Genomic DNA, 22,646 nt, shown 5'->3' with positions numbered 1-22,646 from the left:
AGGGTTTATTTGGTGTCTTTATTAAGGTTAAAATTGTGTCATAAAATACCGTGAAAAAAATGAGGATGAAAATGTTTATTAGGCCTATACTTCCACCTCATAGTCCATCACTGAAAGAAGTAAGTACAGAAACTCAAACAGGGCTAAAATATAGAGGTGAGAGGTGATGTATTTTAATTACATAAACAAAAAAAAACAATTTTTTGTGTAAACTAAGAAAAATGTTTGTGATTAAGAGATTGTTAATCTCTCATAGTAAAAACATTGTTTTTCTTTTGTGAACTACTTAGATATTATTGCTGGCTTTATAAAATGTTGAATAATACTTATAGAACACAGGCCTTTCATTCATCAAGAGCAAGAAAGACATTGATAGCTCATAAGGAAATGAAGGTGTGATTTCACATATGGGCATGTTGCTTCATATAAAGAAAATACAGATACACAACGGTGCCTGCGCTGCTAAAAGTAAAGACAAAAAAAGAGAGTAACAGACACATCAGCTATGAGGAACTAAGAAGAGCACCACCCAGCATCCAAACTTCCCACTCTGCTAGGCTTATGAGACAAATTTGTGATCTTATTTGACATGAAATATGATCCTCAAGAAAGTGTATCTGCCTTGAATTACTACCGTGAAGTACAGATTATTGCATCTAGATATAAAATTTTGGATTTTTGGACATCAATACTATGCTAGTTTCAAATGATGACTTAGTGTAATGATTATTTTAAATGTGTTGTCACCCACAAATATCTGATTTTCTTTTACATCTGAACATATTTCTACCCCCACTGTTCCTGAATTTTTACTTTACACCTCATTAAGGTATTAACAAATACACAGTAATGTCACTTAGAGTACACTTCACCTTCATAACTATATTTTCCTACTACCTTTCAACCAAATTTTCCTATGTTAATATATTTCCAGGTCCTGTTACATTGTCTCAGGGACATTCTAATTGATCCACAGAGTTCTGGGATGTCTGTACTGGACCAAAACACTTTATTTCCTCTATAAAGACACACACTTGAACATTTGTTATTAATTTGTCTAAGGAAATCAGAATTTTCTGTTGTTATTACTTAACCTTGCATATGTCAGAAAAGCTAAAAACAGCCTTATGTGTCCACTATCACATAAAAGGCGTATTAACATGTGCATCCATATAAATAAGGAAAAACAATGAAGCCTGTAACGTTTATAAAATCTATCTGACAATAAATATAGATTAGCTAGAAATACTAAGATGCAAATAAATGAGTTAGAAAAATATATATGTAAAGAAGAAAGTGCCTCCAAAATTTAATGGTGATAGACCTCTTGTGAAATCAGCTGTATGTAACATAGCTACTATTCATCACTATAGCTACATTCTAGGCACTTAGGAGACTTGTGATTCAGGGGCATCCTGTCTTCTGACAAGAGCACATTGGACTTGAAGAAAGCCTCAGAAGTACCACTAACTTATCCATGCTCTGAAATAATAACACTGAAAATATTCAAATTTTCTGGCATTACAAGCATGACAAAAGAAGATCCTGATGTTCCAATAATATGTGGGGAAAGCAAAATGAACAACACGAAAATGATCACGTTTCCTTTGAAAGAAGACACATTTGATAATGTACTTGACTGTACTTGAGAACAGAAAGTGATTGTGGAAAACAGTTTCAATTCTTATATCATTGAAGTTAGAAGAATTCTGAACCATTACAATGAATAATTCTACTTACTGTATAAGAACATCCTGGAAATACTCTATTCGTGTGGTAACAGGAATATTTTTCCTTGTGTAGTAAATATGAAGGGGGAAAAATGCACCAAGTTTCACATCTCCTTCACGGGAAAATCCATCCTTGATTGTTACGTAGCAGTCATTGTCAGTAAAGGCACCAACAATATAGGGAAAATACAGGAGCCCAAAGGTCAAAACCCAGAACATATTATCAACACAAGTATATGCCCAGCCAGGAGAATGGTGTGTTACAGTTATCTTTATAAAACTGTGCTTTTGGGGAGTAGATACAGATCTAACAATGCCCAGCAGGGATCTATTCAGCCCAAATGTTTGCGAACATGTGTGCTTCAACTTTGTTAATGAGTGCAGCAGTTATGATAATCACCCCAAGTTCCTTCTGGCACTTCCTCCAATATCATGGAGAGTTCTGAAACTCTTTGTTCCCTTAGGCTCTGCATCTGAGGCCCTGTGTTCTGCTTTAAAAACACGTTGGAAAATATGTTTTGAATCTTCTTCTCTGGGCATAGGCACCATTATTTCGGCAATGAAGATGGACAGCAAGAGCTCAGGGATCAACATTCTGGTTGGGCAATTATGGCCGAGTTTGAAGTAAGAAACTTTTCACAACTTTGGCTGATGAAAATATTCTACTTCAGAGGTGGCCACTGTAGGTGAATTGGGAGAAGGGCTGAAAGTACCCATGCCATGCACACACAGGAAGAATAAGGTGGATTATTCTTTTCCAAACCACGTCAACTCATGGAATCAACTCTTCCTACTGACTCTGAGTGTTTCTGGATTTTTATATGATACATAAGTCTGTATCTGCAACACATTATGATGTCTTTATCCAACAGAATCAGCTTATTTCCGACATTGAAAAAGCCAATATAGTCATGATGGTTTCCTCACGACTTAATTTCAGAGCAAATATCAGTTTATGCTTTATAGTCTGAGATCTGAACTTCTCAACATATACTCTTTTCTTTTATCCTGTTTTAGTTTTTGTGTAGACATGCCTTTATGATCTGTCCCTGAATCTAGAGCAGTATTCACCTAATATATTGAAAGGAGTTATTCTGAGCAAGGATCTGCTTCCTAGCCACCAGGAGTTTAGGGAAATGAAGGGACTGTGTATTGCATTATGGTAATGAAAGGATGCCTGCTAAATTAATACACTCCACTAAGAAAGGATGGGTGAGTAGAGTGAACAAAAATCAGATGAAACAACAACAAAAAGTATCAATGATAAGATGTGTTAAGAGGTCAGACTATAGATTGGTGGGACTTTTTTGTTCAGAATAACAAGATGAAAAGAGATCATCATAGCCAGATCCTGTCTATTATAAGACTGTAGGCAATGAAAAGTCAGAATGAAACCTGCTTCTCAGTAATTCACAGTTCAGTGCAATTGTTAGGAATACAGAAAATCTCCATGTCAATCAATTCAACGCTGCTCCTCCCTTAGACACATAGTATTAAATCTGCAGAAGAGGAAATCAGTTGAAAAATTCCTCCAGAAGATTCTTTGATTCAGGTTAACCATAGTATTTAAACATGTGTTATTGGGGAGTGTCCAAGTAAGAGCACTGGGTATTTATTAAATACTGTTGTTCTTGACTTTTTCTGACAAAAAAAATTGTTACAATGTCAGAAGTGAGTGAATCTGAAAATGAAATCTATTTCTGTTCCTGGATATCATAATGCAAGAAAAACATAAGAGACAGAAAACAATGTTCTCAGAATAATATAAGGATGAACATTGAAGAAAAATAAGTTAGTAAACAGATGGACTGTAATGTGAAAATGGGTTTGTCCATACTTTTAAGGTGTAATTGAGTAGCCCTGAGTCCCATGGCCTCATCTGTTACTATGACAGCAGACTATGATAAAACTATATATACTTTCACTGTGTCCGTTTCAGAGTTATGAGAATAAAGTTAAAATTTTAAATCTATTCTTCCTTTCAACCCATATTACTCTGGGTCTCACTCAAAACTTGTGCAACCACAGACCCTGCAGCAATGATAACTGGCAGAACCAAGAGATCTGTAGGCATCGCAAATGACCCAAAGGCACATATACCTGCAAGATGACTTACTAACATCCTTTAGTTTCCTTATACACATTGAAAGCCAGCACCACTCCACATTCATTGGGGCTTTTTTACCTAACTGCTGGAAACACTCTGCTGTAGCCATAATAAGGCCTGAGTCAAGAGTGTATTTTTAAATATTACACAGAGTAAGTCAAGTCATCAGCATTGTTGCTAGAGAGCTGATTTTATCATTTAAAGTCACTGGCTGCTCTTCCAAAAGACTTGTTATATACTCACAGCACTTATAAGTGGCTCACAACTTTTTATAAATACCAGTCCATGGAATCCCATGCTATTTCTGGCCTCTTCAGATAACAGGCATTCATGTTGTGTACAGCCATACATGTGGGAAAACACAAATACACATAAAAATAGTAAAAGCATATTTCCCCATTCTGAACACTGAATATTTCTGGTGAAAGATCAAAGGTGATTTGAAAAAAAATGTTTCCAGCAAACCAGCTGGCAATGGGAAAGTACCAACGCAGAAATCTTTCTACTAATAAAAAGATAATTTTAAATACATGAAAAACCCAGGTAACATGTCTTCTCCAAAATTTCAAATCCCATGGGAGTGAACCCCTAGTAAATGACATGCAAGACATTAAAAACAAAGAAGTCAAAACAATGACTATAAATATGGTCAAAGTACTTGAAGAAAACTACTATAAAGAAAATTCAATAGGGAAATCTCTCCAGGACATGAAAATAGAGTTTGAATTTTTTAAGAAACCCAAACTGTAACAGTAGTGGAAAGGAAAATGCAATAAAGCAAATACAACCCTTAGCCTAAGGCCACACTAACAGCATTGACAACTGAGGATAAAAGACTAAGTAGGAAATTTTAGTCTCTCACAAGAAAAGAAATTCTCCATGCACTATTACAGTTAAAATATTTGAAACTGAAAGATTTTAATAGATATTGAAAGTTGCCTTGAGAAATATCAAGTAACTTAAAAGACCAAGCCAATTACTATAACAGGAGACTGTTTGACATAACTTTAAGCTCTCAAGGAAAGACAAAGATGTACTCTAACCTCTGAATCATCATACCTTATTTTAGGCTGTAAGAGTCAGAAAATGTATGTATTAAAACTGAAGGCAGAATGAGCTTTTACGGAACACACATATTAAAAGAGTTTATGTGTGCAAAAACAGTTCTACAGAGAAATATAGAATGACTTCAATCTGAAGAGGAGAATAAACACATCTAAGATACCACAAGGTACTAATAAACGTTGCAAGTACAATGTTTGTTTATCAAGATAGATTCAAGAGGGGACGTATAAGTGAGTATATACCATTTAGCTCTTTTTACTTCTGTGTGAACTCACTCATTATGACAATTTCTAGTTCAATCCATTTGTCCACAAATTTTGGAAATTCCTTTTTTTTAATAGCTGAGTAGTATTCCATACGTCCCCATGAAAAACTGTACCTACCAGAATAATGGGTAAGAGGGGAAGACATCCTATTGAAACTTTAGGTGTGAGAAGCCTGGGAGAAAGAGGAAATGGAAGGATCCAGTGGGTCCTGGAAAACTACAGGCGAGTCTGGGCCCTGGGGTCCTCCGCAAACTGTGGCAACAGCCAAGGAAAAAATAGGCAGTAAAAACCTTGAACCCCTACCCGGACTAGCCGATGGACATTCTCCACTGTTGAGTGGAGAAGAAGATCTAACTCTCACACAAACTCTGGTGCCCCATATTTGATCATGTCCCTTGGAAGGAGATGCCTGGTGGCACTCAGAGGAAAGATAATAAGTCACCAAGGAGAGACTTGATACCGTATGAGCATATTCAGGGGGAGGAGATCCCCCTCAGACACAGACATAGAGGAGGGGAGTAGGGGGGGGAAGTGGGAGGAAGGGAGGGATGGGAGGATACATGGGATGGGCTAACAACTGAGATGTAATATGTATAAATTAATAAAAATGTATTAAAAAAATAAAAATAAAAATAAAATAAAAAAAAAAAAGATAGATTCAAGAAAACAGCACGAAAACAAGAAAATGCCAAAAATCAACACGAATCTTTCAATAATCACTACATTACTTGTCTCAATGTCTCAATGGGAACATACAGAGTACCAGATTGAATAAGAAAGATGGTTCATATGTTTCCTAACTCTAACAAGTTCCCATCAACATCAAACATAGACACTTGCTTGTGGGATTAGCTTCAAGTGGATTCCAAGAATATAGAAACAGAAAATTACCATGTATATAGGTATTCTGATGTCTAACAAAATATACTTCAAGCCAAATCTGTCAGTAGATTGAAGAGGAGACTCTTCCTAATTACCAAGAAAATTCCACCAACAAGGTATTACAAACCTAATAGCACACGTACCAAACAGAACTGCACGCAGCTTCATAAAAGAAACAAAATTAGATATGAAACAACAGATTTACCTCCAACATAGTGATAATTAATAATCCACTTCTGCCAATAAAAAGGTAATCTGGTAATAAACTAACCTGAGGAACCCTGGAGTTAAAAAAAAAACATCCTAAGTCAAAAGTACCTAACAGATACAAGAAATACATTTAGACATTGGAGAAAAACAGAAAATGGAAAGACTACATACCAAAAATTATTAAGAAAGCCAACATCAAAACTCATGAATCATAACATCACAACACCACATAATCCCATTAAAATGGGGTACAGAGCTAAAAAGGCACTCCTCAACAACAGGAATATCAAATAGTGGAGAAATAGTGAAGGAAATGATCAATGTCCTTAGTCGTCAAGGAAATGCAAATCCAAACAACTCTGAGAGTCTATCTTACTCCTGTCAGAATGGCTAAGATTAAGACTCAAGTGACAGCATATGCTGGTGAGGATGTGGAGAAGGGGAAACACTCCTCCACTTCAGCTGGGAATGTAACCTGGAAATCAATCTGGCATCTTCTCAGAACACTGGGAATAGATCTGCCTCAATACCTAGCTGTACCACTCATTGGTATGTATGAAGAAGACACTCTACCATACAAAAAGACATTGGCTGAACTATGTTCATACCTATTTTATCCATAATAGCCTGCATTTAAAAACAATCAAGATGTCCCTCAAACAAAGGATGATGAAGAAATTATGATAAACTTACACATAACTCTTCCATGATAAAGAATGAATCTTGAAATTTGCAGGCCAATGCAAAGAACTAGAAAAGATCATCCTGAGTGTTGTAACCCCTGAACCAGTAAGACAAATATTTTACATACTTACATATGGACAGAATACATATATATATCTGTGATACAATCCAAAGATCTAAAGAAACTAACATACAAGAATTCCTCCTGGGGAATTTACTTGATTCACAATTTAAAGGGCAAATAGAGTAGAGACAGTAAGAGGTTGAAGAGCGTCAATAGGATGGTACTCTAACATAGATGTCCTCTGAAAGATTCCACGCAGCAGTGCATCAATGAAGATGCTGACTCACAGCAGAGCAATGGGCATTATATGAAAGGGTGGAAGGAACCAAAAAGGGATGGAAGCTTCTTAAGGAGACCAACAAAGACAAAAATTCTGCATTCAAGGTGCCTTCGGAGACTGATGAAACAATAAAAGGAATGCATGGTGAGAATTTTGAAACCTCTTCACATGTATCCAATGGGCAGCTCTGTCTCCATGAGGCTTCCCTAATAACAGGTACAGAGGCTATTTCTGACATGGACCCTGGTATCCGTATTTGATCACTTCCCCAGGCAGGGCAGCCTTGCTAGGCCATAAAGAAAGAGGATACAGGTGTACTAAGAAGACCTGATAGTCTGGAATCAGATGGTAGGGGAACAATGACTTTGAGGAGCCTCCACTTGCCACCTGTTTGATGACCCACAAGATCCAGTACCCACAGGAGTAGGAAGCCATCCATGCCTTGATGACCATCAAAATTTTGTCAAATTGAATGTGAGTATGAGAGTTGGGCCTGTTCTAATGATACAGGAGCAGGAAAGGCAGTCCTGCTCTGAGAACACAGAAGTGGGAGAGCAAACCCTGCCATGAGGACACCAGATTGGGAGAGTGGGCCCTGCACTGAGGACTGGGGAACAGGAGAGCCAGACCTGCCATGGCAACACCAAGCCCTGCCCTGATGACATAGGAGCAGGTGAGCTGGCCCTGCCCTGTGGATGCAGGAGCAGGAGAGCACGACAGGCCCTGAGGACGAGGGATCGGACTCTGCTCCAGGGTTGTAAGTCATCCTCACCAGAACATCTACCCCATGTATGACCTGCTGGAACACAGAAAGGGGCCGGACTCGCAGATTCAAAGATTAAAAATCTCCTTGACAAAACAACAACAGAATATCCTAAAGCAGTCTCAGTGAGGATCCTGTAATGATACTGTAGCACCCAAATCAGACCCATGGTTCAGAGCAATCAACATTGGAAAGTAAAAATATGTGGACAAAAGGCTATACTGCATGATGCACTACAGCTTCTGTGTCAAGATGTTTGTTTGTTTGTTTGTTTGCTTGCTTGCTTGCTTGCTTTATTTTACTGGAGAGAAGTTGCCAGGGCAGAGGGCTGGAGTGAGGGGATGGGGAGAGGTGAGGGATTTTGGTACATGACATGTAAATTTTACACATTCACTAAAATCATGGAAAACAAAAGTAAGGAAATATCACTTATTACAATGATGAATAAAACCTCAATATAATTCTTCAATAGTATTTTAGTGACTCAGTCTTCCATAACATCTTTTGTTCACACTGTTTGCTTTTACTTCAATGCATTGTGCTCATAACAAGTCGTGAACTACCTGAATAATCACATCCAACTTCTGAGATCTGTATATATAAAAAAATACTAGTTACAAATCAGGCATACACTGTAGAACTACAAAATAAAATACTTCATTGTTTTGGGCATGTGACAAAATAATGAAATTTGAAAATAGGAGATCCTACATTCTTTTGGAACCATGAAATTTCTTCTCAAAATCACTGAAAACCAAGAGTCTTTAAAACTGATGTGTGAGAAACCAACTGCTGCTGTAAATTTCAATTAAAAGAGTAGAACATAACAGAATCTTCTGGAGTTCAAAAATAAACAAGTAAGTTACTAGAAATTTAATGGGTTTTAATCAATGAAGGATCCCACAAATACAACATGAGTAAACATGATGATACCTTTTAAGTACCAGCACTCTGTGGGCAGGGAAAGGCAGATATCCATGAGTTTATTCTACAGTGTTATAATTCAGATGCTGAAGGTGAACAACATATACATAGTGAAATTCTACTACAGAGGAAAGTATAACATGGATTTTAAATATGAAAATAATAATGATTCCAGTGCAAAGGGACTTTAGTACAATTGAATGAGGACTTATGAAACCTCATACTCTTATACAATTATACCTAAATAACAGATATAGAATGATGTGACTCGGGTTTCAACCATTGTCTTTAAATTATCAACATAGATTAATATTAATTTTAACTAAAGTGTAAATGATTATTTCTTCTTGAATGGATTTTATGCCTGATGTCAACACAGGAGTTCCTATCTGGCCTTAACAAAATAATGTAGCACTTAGGGGCAAAAATCAAGCCAAGGAGTGCTGAACTGGAAGCCAAGATAGAGAAAACTTCCATAGCCACCATGACCTTCCCCTTTGTGCTGTGATAAACAGGGAGGAAGGTGACCCAGACACAGAAGAATACCTGCATACTGAATGACAGAAACTTGGCTTCATTGAATGTATCAGGCAGATTCCTGGACAAGAAGGCCATGGTGTAGCTCCCAAGTGCCAAGAAGCACAGGTACCCTAGGACAGAGTGGAAGGCAACTGCTGAACCCTTGTTGCACAGAAGGATGATGTGGCCATGTTCAGCATGAGCATCTTAATCAATGAAGGGTGGAGAGGTAAGCAGCCAGATCCCACAGAGAACAAGTTCAATCAGAGTGCACACGGGAATGATAAAATTAGAGGCCCTTGATACCATTAGCCACCTCACCATTCTAGCTGGAACAGTGACCCTGAATGCAATAACCACTGTAATAGCTTTAGCCAACACTGTGGAGAGAGCCACAGTGAACAAAATTCCAAATGCTGTCTCCTGCAGGATGCACGAGGCTTTGTTGGGCTTTCCAATGAAGAGCAAGGAACTGAGGAAACAGACGATGAGTGTCAGTAACAGGGTGTAGCTGAGAGCCCGATTATTGGCCTTGACAATGGGTGTGTCTCTGTGCTTTACAAAGACTGCAAGAACCACAGCTGTGAGAACAGAGAAACACAGCGCTGTGATTGTGAGAGCCATACCTAAGGGGTCATCAAAGGCCAAAAAGCTCACAGATTTCTGGAGGCAGTGGTTCTTCTCCAAGTTTGCATAGTGACTTTCTGGACACTTGACACACTGATCCATATCTGTTCAGAAATGAAGGTGATTGTGAGTCAATCTTCAGGACTTGTCTTTCCCAACAAATTCTTACTCCACCCTAACCTGTTGAAATACTTTCTGACTCATCTTCTTTTATTGTTTCTGAAAAATTTAAATACTCTGTGAATAATTTAAAATCTATGTAGTCATCTTTGGCTATGTTGACACAAATGGAAGAACCCTAGGGTTTTTTTCCTAATCTTTGTATCCTTTCCCTGAATTTGTAACGCTGTTGCATCTATTTGGTAAGTCATAAGATTAAAGAACAACATATATAAACATGATTTCACTCAAATACTACCTTATTAAAATCACTAATTTCTGTATAGATATTTGTGTGTATTAAAATATAGACAATAATATTTGAAAATCATTTCTTATATGCTGTTGTAAGCATTGGTCACATATTTCTTTATTTTCATAAACTCCTTTGTGTACATTACTTTGGTTCATTGTATGAATGGTTTCGAAATAATCTATGCCATTACACCTTGAATTTCAAATCATTCACTAGTAGTATGTTGATACAAGTAGTAATAGCATTATATTTTAACATATAGGGAGAGAATTCTTGTAATATTTATATGTATTAAAAAAGAATACTTGAATATTATGCTCTTAACATTTGTTAATTTTATCTTGAATTTTAAAAACCAATACTTCATAGGGCGTGGTTGTGCATGCCTTAAATCTGAGCACTTGGGAGTCAGAGGTAGATGGATCAATCTGAGTTCCAGGTCAGCTTGGTCTACAAAGGGAGTCCCAGACAGCAAAAGCTACACAGAAAAACCCTATCTTGAAGAAAAAACAAAAATGATACAAAGAAAAAACAAAAAGAAACACATACACCATGGTATACAACAAAATGTTTCTGTTGCATTAAATCATTGTGTATCTGAGAACTATCACCTCATCAAAGAAGTTTCTCTGTTTTACAATATGCACTGAATGTTTATCAACTTTCCTGTCAGGTGAATCAAGTGTCTATTCTGATAGATTGGTTTGTTTCTCTCTAGTGATTATGGAACCCTAATAATTTTTCTCAAGATACATTCTCAAGCTAATCACACACAGCTTATTTCATTGCTTCTATTATGAGTGTTTTGTTGTAACTTTTTTGTTGTACAATGTGTGCTTTAAGTGGACAATTCCAACTCTGACTTAATTTAGGTCCGTGATATATGTTTCATTAACTAATTTTTATATGAATAACATTTCTTTATTAAAAATACATTTTACTTACTCCATAATATTGAATCACTGATATTTTCAAATTTTAATTTTGATCACATATATGTGGTCAGCCTATTTTGACTTACATATGGTTTCAAAATATAGTCACTAACACAAAACTGTGTAGGTTATTGTATTCATGACTGTGGTATTCAAACTGGGTATATTGAATGAATTTACGGACTTAGCATATAGCTAAAGTGCAGGGGACTGATATTTATCAAAAGATTATTGCTATGAACACACTTGAAATTTCATGGTCTGAGTGGAGCATATCACATAATGAAAAATTTGATGCTCAAATTTAGCTTCATCTGCTTACTCTAAAACCACATTGTAAATGGTTTTATTTTTACATTAAAACTCAAAGAACCCTCTCTTTATGGTGATCTGTGATGATCTAAGAATCTGTCGATGATCCTAAGTATAAGTGATGCTTGAATCCCCATCCATAAAGGACATATAAAACATCTATTTCAACACTCAAGAAATATAATGGAAGCCTGCTACCAAGAAGAGATTTGATACACTATGAGCATATACAGGGGAAGGAGGTCCCCCTCAGTCACAGTCATAGGGGAGGGGAGTAAGGGGAAAATGGGAGGGAGGGAGGAATGGGAGGATACAAGGAAGGGGATAACCATTGAGATGTAATATGAATAAATTAATAAAATAAAATATAAAAAAGAAATATAATGGAAATAAAGGCAAAATGGTTGCAGGGTGAAAGCTTCCAATTGTTTCCTTCTGGAAAACATGTGCATGTCACTGAGGGACTCTCAATAACTGTGCATAAGTTCACTGGTTGGTTCTGATTGAGGATGAGATGAAGAAGAATGAGGGAATTATCTTCTCCTTCCCTGCTAAACTATATTCCGCTTGAATAACAACTGATGAGTATATCCAGCTCCAAGATACAATCCGAGTTCAACAAACGAGAAAATGTCAGTGATTGAACAAAATATGTCCCCCAGAGAAGTGAAAACAATCAGGAAACTTGTAAAGAGATAATTAAGGATGAGATGAGTTTTAAAGTTCGCGAAGGAGGGAGCATAGTTCAGATATATATCTAGGACATTTGGAAAAATACAAAACAGTGAACTGGACAAAAATAAACAAAGTAGAGGTCATGTCTGCTAGAAAGCCAGGTGCCCTGCCAGGACACCATCTCCTCTCTCAGTTCTTCCAGATCCTATCCCATAATATCACCCTTAGTGCCACAACAGAACATCAAATACAGCCTCCCTGTGTCCCTGCCCAAATTTTTGGATCTCACAGATCATCCTCTCCTACTCTTACTTTTGCACTCATCACTGTGTCCTAGGTTCCAACTCAAGCAGGCAACCCCTTCTACATCACAGGTCACACCTACCATAAAACCAGGTAGGCTGCCTACAGACACTTTCCTTTCTCTGTTTTCCTTGAATGAATGCCTGCTAATTTTTAACTATAGCAAGCAACATATAAAATGTAGGGAAACTTAAAGTAATTTCGTTAAACTTGGGATCAAAACCAGAAACAGAAGGTGGCTAGAAAGCCACAGTCACCCTGACACCGAAACAAAAGAAAATCCCAACAGGGAAGAAAATTTCAGACCAGTTGACCTTATGAACACTGGCACAAACATAGGCAATAAAATGTCACAAACACAATGGCATTTCAAAAATATCATGCACCATGATCAAGTAGGCTTCATTTTAGGCTTGTAGGCATAATTCAACATACAAAATCCCTTCAATTTGTTCTGTCATAAGCAAACTGAAAGAAAACTGTTACATGAAGATTCTAATAGATGCTGAAAAGCTTTTGACAAATTCCAGCACTCCTTTGTGTTAAAAGTCTTAGTATGATCATGGATACAAGGTGCATAAATAAGCACAACAAAGGTACTATACAGCAAGCCAATAGCCAACATAAAATGAATGGAGAGAAACAGAAATGAATTTCACTAAATTCTGAGACAAGACAAAGCAGTCCACTTTCTCAGGATCTACTCAATGTAGTACTTGAAATTTTATCTACAGCAATAAGACCACTAACAGATATCAAGGGGATATACAGTGGAAGGAAGGAAGTCAAAGTATCCCTGTTTGCAGTGAATATGATAGTGTATATAAGTAATCCCCAAAATTATGCAAGAGAACTCCTATGGCATATAAACACCATCAGGAACGTGGCTCACTATAAAATAATTCAAAAATTAGTAATGCCACTTTATACAAATGAGAAAAAAGCTGAGAAACAAATTAGGGATGCAATACCCTTCACAATATCCACAGGTAATATAAAGTGTCTTGGAGTACCTCTAACCTAGTAAATGCATGACATATATGACAAGAACATCAACTTTCTGAAGGAAATTTTAAAGAAAACCTCAGAAGATGGAAAGATATCCCATGCTGGTGCATGAGCGGGATTAACATAATAAAAATTGCCACCTTACCAGCAGCAATCGACAGATTCAATGCAATTATCATCAGCATCAAGCACAATTTTTTACATAACTTGAAAGATAAAATCTCCACTTTCCATTGAAATATGAAAATCTCAGGATAGCTAAAGCAATTCTTTACAACAAAAGTATTTCTGCGATGTCACCATCTCAGAGATGACTCAGTTTTCTTTGAGTAGAGAGTTGCTCAGTTTCAAGGTGTATTTTGGATTTTTCTTATTTCTGTTATCATTTAAGTCCAGCTTTAGTTCATAGTGATACGATAAGGGATTATTTCAATTGTCTCATATCTGTTTATTCTTGATATGTGACCATTTATATTGACAATTTTGTAGAAGGTTCCAGGAGATGCCTAGGAGCATATATAGTCTTTGGTGTTTTGGTGAAAAGTTCTGTAGGTGTCTGTTAGGTCCGTTTGATTCACGATATCTGTTAGTTTCATTATTTCTCCAGAATGTTTTTGTCTCAATGATCTGTCCTTTGTGAAAGTGGAATGTTGAAGTCACTCATACTAATGCATGGACTTCAATGAGTGATTTTAGCTTTAATAATGTTCCTTTTACAAATGTAGGTGCTCTTTTCTTTGGGGTGTCGATGGTCAGAATTCAGATGTCATTCGGTGGAATTTTTCATTGATCAGGATGAAGTTTCCTGTCTCCTCTCTTTTGATTAATTTTAGTTGAATGTCTATTTTATTGTATATTAGAATGGCTACTCTAGCTTGCCTCTTAGACCTGTTTTCCAGTTACTTTTCTAATGAGAAATATGATAGGAGTCGATATGGGTGGGCGGGGATATGGGGAGGATTTGGGATACATAAAGGGAGGGGAAAATTGATTCAGATTATATCATATGATAAAAGAGTCTATATTCAAAAAAAGGGAGAGAAATATTTAAAAAGAAGTAATTATTTTATTTTTTTCCTCCTTTATTAATTTATTCTTGTTACATCTCAGTGGTTATCCCATCCCTTGTATCCTCCCATTCTTCCCTCCCTCCCAATTTCCCCTTATTCCCCTCCCCTATGACTGTTCCTGAGGGGGATTACCTCCCCCTCTATATGATCATAGGGTATCAAGTCTCTTCTTGGTAACTTGCTGTCCTTCCTCTGATTGCCACCAGGTCTCCCCGTCCAGGGGACATGGTCAAAGGTGAGGCACCAGAGTATGTGATTATTTTAAATAACATTTCTTTAACATACTTTCAGTTAAACAAAAGAAACATAATCCTGAAAGATATAAATATATATGTGTACTGGAGATATCAAACACAATCTACCGTCACATGCTGGATTAAACAAACAAAAGACAATCTTGTCTTGGGAATGATCATAAACATGATGTGAGATATCGAAACTTTAAATAAATCCTATATGTGACTGAGCATGGTCTGAAAAAATGAAATGGTGTTCAACACACTGTGTTCATGGTGAAAGGAAACAGTCTGTTAAATTATGGGCAAGGTGGTCTCTTCTGGGATCAATGCCTGCAACAGACAATTGCTGTAATTCTTATCCCTCCAGTCTCATTCCATTTTCTTAGGCATCGCTGACTCCTGTAGATAGGTTAGAAAGTTGGCTGTATTCCTGTATTTACCTGTCTCGTTGGAAATCTCGTTGTCTGCACAAGGAATGCAATCAAAGCAGCAGGCAGCCTTGCCTTCCTGGGCAGCTTTCCGGAATCCAAGTCTACAGCTCTCACTGCACACAGACTGAGGAATCTAAGAGAAGTGAAAGCTGTTAGCAAATGTTTGCATTTTTGTGAAACATCAGAGTAAAGGGAGTATTTCTGAGTATAATTGAATATTGGTTTGAATAGGCTTTCACTTACAATTAAAATAATATGTTTTGGTATTGCTACTTTTGGCAGCTTTGGGGCTTATGTAACACACATGTTTAAATATTACGCCAATATATGAAGCCATTGTTAAGAATAGGTCGTTAATGTAGTATTCTAGAAGGTCAATTTATGGCTTCAGATTCAATCTATCTCTATACTGCTATGCTGTATACTCTGAGATTTTATCTAAATGAAGTTGAGAATGGTGATTGACAACTTCACAGGTCTTGGATTCATTATGGAAACAAGTCTTTGGGCATTTCTATGCAGAATTCTATAGAAACATTTATAAGAGAAGAAAATCACAAAATGGAGTCAGTATTTCATTGTTTGCCGTCATAGAAATAATGGAAAGTAGATAGAAGGTAAACAAACACATTTTTTGATCTCTTATTCTGCTCTGTGAATATGACAACATCACCTTCTCTGGCTCCTGAAATGTTTTTTTCTTTGTACCATCTTACAGAGCATGGTCACAGTGTCAGCCAAGACAAGCCTGTCCTCCTGTGAGTGGCTTCTGTTGACTATTTACTCAAAGGAGAAAAGCAAGTATAACACACACACAAAACATACACATGCACATGCACACACAAACACACACACACACACACACACACACACAAAGACACAAACACATCTGTCATGCCATCCTACCTTTTTAGAGGCTGACAAAATAGGAAATCTAACCTTACATTTCTCTGACATTTCTTAGGATTTGTAAACAAAAAAAATCATTGTTTTGTATCAGTGACAATAACATAACAGACACACAATGCATAAAAAACATGTGTTCAGGGTAATACCTGGACCACCTAAGAACTACTCCAATGTAGAGAGAGAAGACATGACACTGTTGACAATGCTCTTTTGTGATTGCATACAGGAACCTAGCATGGCTGCCTCTGAGAGGATCTGACTATCAATAGACAGAAAAATGAACTGAGACTCACAACCAAACATTAGGCAGAGCCAAAGGAGTCTTAACAAAGAGTGGTGTAAGATAGAACAGTCATGATGGTAAAAGAACTCTACAAGAAGACCAATAGACCCAAATAATCTGGGCCAAGAGTGGCTAAAGGAGACTGAAGCAACAACAAAGGACCAGGCATGGACTACGCATAAACTTTCTATACTTATATAGGCATAGGAAGCTTAGACTCCATGCGAATCCCTGACAAATGAGACAGGGGCTGTATCTGATAAGTTACCAATTGGATGCCTTTCAATCACTTCACTGTGATGTGGCTATCTCACTAGGACACTGCATAAGAGGACAGACAGACTCCTGCTAAGTGTTGTAACAGATATCTAGGGTGTGGTTTTCCCTTTTCTTAGGGGCAGAGGAAGGAGATTGGAAGATGATGGAAGGACAGAGGGGAGGGAAATAAAGAGAGGAATTAGCAGCTACAATTGAGATATAAAGTGAATAATTAAGTAAAATTTTAAAACAAAACAAAAGAAATATGTGATCATCACTGTGAAAATAAACTTTTCCATTGATCAAGCAGAGAAGAAAAATAGTGTGTGTTGTCAGTTTTTATGTGAAGACTATATCTGTAGCTGAATATAGGCTGGCAGTAAGTGAGTGTCCAAAGATCATTACATCCTCAAAATTGTTTTTTGTTTTTATGAACAGTCAAAGTATAGAGGTAAGCCTCTACATACCTCTGTAAACCTTGTAGGCCATTGAATCATCTGCTCAGATAAAGAGAGCTGTTGTCCAAGGGGAGCACTTGGAGAAAAAGTTCCGACTTTTATGTTTAATCCAAGACCCTTTGGGAAATTCCAAAAGTTGAGGATGTCATACTGTGAATCTAAGTTTTTCCTCCCATATATTACTGTGTGACCTCTCATGTGACTGTTCAGTAGGGTGTTCTTGAGGAAAGGAAGGAACTGGAAAATATGTAGGAACAGACGTTGAGGTACAACGGGAATACTAAAAACATTTTTAAATAATACAAAGAATCTAAATGTTTTTAGCCCCTTATAATGATAACCTTCTGTGAAACAGGAATCAATGAGGCTTATTAAATGAAAGATTCTTGGATTAAAATGCATTAAAATTTGAAAATCACATTCCATTCAAGATAAATCATTGAACTAAACACAACTAAGTCATCAAGACAGCAAGTGATCTGGATTCAGCTGATTCAAAGTCCTTGGGAAACGAGCGACTCTCAGAAACATTTGGAATATATTTAGCCCTTCCACTCTCAACATGAGGGCCCAGAACTGTAATGTTAACTTTAAAGTGATCCTTCATAACCCTGTAGTAGTGCTCAGAAACATTTTTACCCTTAAGTATCTACTGCTCCTACCTCTGCTCTGAAGAGTACATCCTTGCTTATTGGCAAGAGATTCTAAAAGTTATGATGCCGAAAATGAATGCCTTAGGAAATAAAAAGATATGTAATAAGATATCATATTGCTGATATTACAATACATAAGAAAGGATATTACCTGCCAGGAGGAAAATTCCATTCCTTCTCCTTTAGCATTTGGTTGTATCTCTACTTGTTGAAGATTCATCTCATGGAGACTGTAGGCCACAGCATACACAGCATTATATATATTATACCCCTCTTCGCTCATGGTTGTGTCAAAAAGGTGTCTGGGCAGTAACTCCAAAGAAGCATTGGGTTGGCAGTTCTCCAAAAGTTGACAATCAACCTCAGAAAATGAGCAGTTGAAGAACAAATACCAAAGCTTAGGAAGGTAAATGTCTTCAGGGTACCTGTAGGGATTAACTGTTTGAACAAAATTCGTAAAGTCAACCATCTCCTTATGGTGGTGTGAAACTATGAGACTTGCATGAAACGAATCTAACATGAAATAATCATGATTGATATCAACATCCCACGGAGAGTTCAAGATCCAGATTTTCCATGTCACTAACTGTTGCAGAATGTGTCGCATTAGACCTTGTAAAGAAGCAACATCCCCATAAATAACTATTACATTTGCTGTTGATTCCTGAATATTCACCAGATTTTTCCATAATGCACTAGAAAATGAATTCCAGGTGACAAGGATCATTTTCAAAAAGGCTATGCAGATGTTCTTACTCTCCATAGCGTCTCTCAAACCTGAGAGAAACTCAGTCCCTCTGTGGTCATCTGGGAGGATCACACCAACCCAGGACCAGTTAAAATGAAGCATCAAAGAGACTATAGCAAGTGGCAGAGAAGTGTCTTTGGGAGCCATCTGGTAGAGGAATTTAAACTGATCTGGGTCATTTAAGACAGGATCAAACGGCCCAAAAGTGAGCTGTTGGGGGGGAAAATGGAAACAAGAGGAAAAGCATTGGCAGCACTGCCGTCAAACACAATATCACTGCTCAATAAACAAGGGTAAATAGTCAGAATTAACATGATTTCTCATATTTTAAAAACAAAACAGTACAGAATTTTCTAAAAATAAAATTACTGACATGCCTCCAGTTTCAGTGGCCTACCTGGCCTCATCTACTTCTCCTGCCTTTCTATTTCAAATACTGTAAATATGGATCCATCAAGTACTTCTATGCTTTCCTTTGATAGGTGATTTCTCTAATTGTCCCTATTTAACATTTTAAGACATCCAATAATGTTAGAAAAGGATACTTGATTCCTATTTTCCACACCCCAGTCCTCACCTGAGGTACTTTGTAAAGTTGTAACAGATTCCCTATTCGTGCAGATATGGTCATTGATGTTCCTGTGAGTGCAGCAGGTGACATTCTCTTCCTTACACAGTTGTAATTTAGTAGGGGATTCCTCATCCTGGTAAGCCAAAAAATGGGGGGAATAAGGGTACTCATTTCATAAGGTGTAGCATTGTAGAGATCAAAGCCCAGAGTTGTGTTTGGTAGAAGATGAGGGTTTCTGTTGACCTCCTCAATGGCAAACACCAGGGCCAGAACAAACAGGTAGTTCTTCAATTTATACCTGCACACATTTCATAAAAGTATACAGAAGGAAGACAAACACATGAACCTTAATATTGGTGAAATGGCCATTACAATTCAAGTGCCAATGTTCCTGTAATACAATTATTTTAACATTGTCTCATGAATGACTTGAATTAGCATGGACCTTTTAAGTAGATATGATTAATTATTAGCACTAATTAATTATGGTCTGAGCCACTCTACTCAGCTGGTAGGCAACTCTTGATCTGTCTAATTATAATGTGTTGAGGAAGGAGCACGCACTCTGTAGGATGCCAAAAGACCACTACACAAAGAATAGCATTTCATTTTAGTGTCAGGTGTGCTGTTCATAAAACAGTTTCCTTAAAGTTACATGTATTAAATTTTTCTTCAACTGGATATAAAATGCTTCATAGTAAAACTTCTACAGGATTTTCAGGAAAAGCAATGTAATTATTTTATATTATAGAAAGATCTATAGAGAAAGAAATTAATTCTACATTAAGCATACTAGAAAACAATACAAAAATTTATCTTTAAATATAGAATTTTTCTGCTGTGTTCTGAACTTTTAGTCACATTGGGTTTTTTTATGGTTTGCTTTGTTTTTTCTTCATTAATTATTTGCATCTCTAATTCTTTGTGCTTTCTTACTCATTTTTAACAACTTTTTCCCCTTTGAGTAACTGGTGCTGTGACATATCTGACATGCATGCTGGCTCAAACAACATTATATTGTTTCCTTCTCTCCTCTATGTCCCTTCTTTTGGAAGGTACTGAAGCTTTCAATTTGCATGCTCTGAGCTTGGGTTTCTTTTGACCTTAACGGATTTGTCTAGAATCTTCACATTATATAAAACAAAAGATGCTGCATATGTCATAATTGAAAGGTAATAAGTAAGGATGCAATTGTACTGAGCAGAGTGAAATCATGAAAAAACACAAAATGTAGGAGCAGTCTGACAGGCTACAAAGACTAAAATAGTAATGCTGATAGTAGCAATACAAATATCTTAAGTAAAAATCTATTATAAAGATGTCTCAATTCAAAAACACCGGGCTGCAAAATTAATCAGACAAGAATTTTGTACACCTTTGTGAACTTGTGTACAATTAGAATAACCATCTGAGTCACGTTAAGAAGGCCAAATGATCTGTGTGTGTGTGTGTGTGTGTGTGTGTGTGTGTGTGTGTGTGTCTACTTCATATTCATTGTCTAGCATATATATCAGGAAGGGACAAGATTGGATCCTGCAGAACTTGATGGTAAGACTCCATTACTCTGGATACTACAGACTTGAATTATAAAACATGGAGAACTCAAGCCATTACTCATCTGGATGCCTTATATTTCCTGTCTACATCTCATAGTTTTGAAAGGAGGTGGTTGGCATAGTGAGGGAACTTGGGAAGAAAGGGTTTATTTGGTGTCTTTATTATGGTTAAAATTGTGTCATAAAATACCGTGAAAAAAAAGAAAATGATGAGGAAAATGTTTATTAGGCTTATGCTTCCACATCATAGCCCATCTCTGAAAGAAGAAAGTACAAGAACTCAAACAGGGCCAAAATATGGAGGTGAGAGGTAATGTATTTTAAGTCCATAAACAAAATAACACAAATTTGCTTGTATAAACTTAGAATAATGTTTCAGATTAAGAGATTGTTAATCTTTCATAGTAAAAATACTATTTTCCTTTCATGAACTACATAGCTATTGTTTTTGGCTATAGAAAGTACATATAAAAGACAATGCTTTCATTCATCAAGGACAAGAAAGACAGTCATCACTCATAAGAAACTGAAAGTGTGATTTTTTCACATATGGGGTTGTTGCTTGATACAGAGAAAATACAGATTACATGGGTGCCTAAGCTGATGAGAGTGAAGAGCAAGGAAAAGGAGAGTAACTGACACATCAGCTATGATGAAATAAAAGGGGCTCCACCCACCATTCAAAGTCCCCCACTCTGTTAGGGCTATGAGATGAATTTGTTATCTTATTTGAAATAAAATATGATCCTCAAGAAACAGAATCTGCCTTGATTTACTGCACTGAAGAATAGATTTTTGCATTTACATATAAAATTTTGGATTTTCTGATATCTATACAATGCTGGATTCAAATTATTACCCAGTTTAACAATTAGTTTAAATGTGTTGTCATCCTCAAATATCTGATTTTCTTGTACACTTGAACATATTTCTTCCACCACAGTTCCTGAATTTTCACTTTACACCCCACCAAGTTATAAACAAGTATGCAGTCATGTCCCTAAGAGAACAGTTCACTTTCATAATTATATTTTCCTCCTATCTTTCTACCAAATTGTCATGTGTTAATATATTTTCACATTCTATTGCTTTGTCTCAGGGACATTTTAATTGATCCTTAGATATGTGGGATGTCTCTGTTGGACCAGGACACTTCATCTCCTCTATAAAGAGACACACTTGAACATTTGTTATTAATTTGTGTAAGAAAATAGGCTTTTCTGATGTTATTCTTTAACCTTGCATATTACAGAAAAGCTAAAAACAGTCTTATATGTCCACTCTCACATAAAAGGAATATTATATTGTGCATCCATATAAACAAGGGAAAAAATGAAACTTGTAAATATTTATAAAATCTATCTGACAATGAACATGGATTACCAAAGAAATACTGAGGTGCAAATAAATGAGATGGAAAATATATATGTGTAAACATGAAAGTGGTCCCAAAATTTAGTGGTGATAGATCTCTTCTGAAATCAGCTGTATGTAACATAGCTACTATTCTTCACTTCAGCAACATTCTAGGCACTTAGGAGTCTTTTGTTTCAGTGGCATCCTGTCTTCTGACAAGAGCACATTGGACTTGAAGAAAACCCCAGAAGTATCACTAACATATCCATGCTCTCAAATAATAACACGGAAAATATTCAAATTATCTGGCATGACAAGCATGACAAATGAAGATCGTGATCTTCA

General features: G+C 36.6%; 1 protein-coding gene and 1 pseudogene across 2 annotated transcripts in view; both read right to left on the bottom strand.

Annotated features, from left to right (window-relative positions):
- LOC311590834 (vomeronasal type-2 receptor 116-like) overlaps window positions 1-22,646 on the bottom strand; it is a gene marked incomplete at both ends in the record, with an annotated part of 32,653 nt that overhangs the window by 9,616 nt on the left and 391 nt on the right. The window lies entirely within an intron of this gene.
- On the bottom strand, window positions 9,294-22,570 carry LOC311590748 (vomeronasal type-2 receptor 116-like; annotated as a pseudogene). Its single transcript has 6 exons — window positions 22,563-22,570; window positions 19,396-19,687; window positions 18,222-19,028; window positions 17,427-17,654; window positions 15,519-15,642; window positions 9,294-10,225 (listed from the first exon to the last, which is right to left on the bottom strand). The product of its transcript is annotated as a vomeronasal type-2 receptor 116-like (transcript).

Source organism: Acomys minous, assembly GCF_964271855.1.
Source record: "Acomys minous genome assembly, chromosome: 20".
NCBI lineage: Eukaryota > Metazoa > Chordata > Mammalia > Rodentia > Muridae > Acomys > Acomys minous.
This window is presented reverse-complemented; position numbering and strand designations above follow the sequence as displayed.